The sequence below is a fragment of the Elephantulus edwardii genome, unplaced genomic scaffold (genome assembly GCF_000299155.1).
Source record: "Elephantulus edwardii isolate Elephantulus edwardi_28Jun2011 unplaced genomic scaffold, EleEdw1.0 scaffold00095, whole genome shotgun sequence".
Classification (NCBI taxonomy): domain Eukaryota; kingdom Metazoa; phylum Chordata; class Mammalia; order Macroscelidea; family Macroscelididae; genus Elephantulus; species Elephantulus edwardii.
Genome location: NW_006399845.1, coordinates 3,217,141 through 3,217,395, shown reverse-complemented (window position 1 = coordinate 3,217,395; position 255 = coordinate 3,217,141).

Here is a 255-nt window from a genome sequence, read left to right as displayed (position 1 = left end):
ACATATTTTTTAATAATATGCTACTTCTTTAAATGGTTAAAGTTCAACCAGTTTATCTGTAGTATAGTGACTGAAATCTTTCCATCTTACTTTGATTTCTCTTGCATTTGTCCATTTGTCAATATTTTCCCGATGGAATTCTTCAATATTACAATTTAAGGTTTACCTTTTTTTCTTCAGTTCTATCACTATGAACAATTCAAGGTTTACCTTTTTTTCTTCAGTTCTATCACTATGAGAAATGCTGAGAATGTT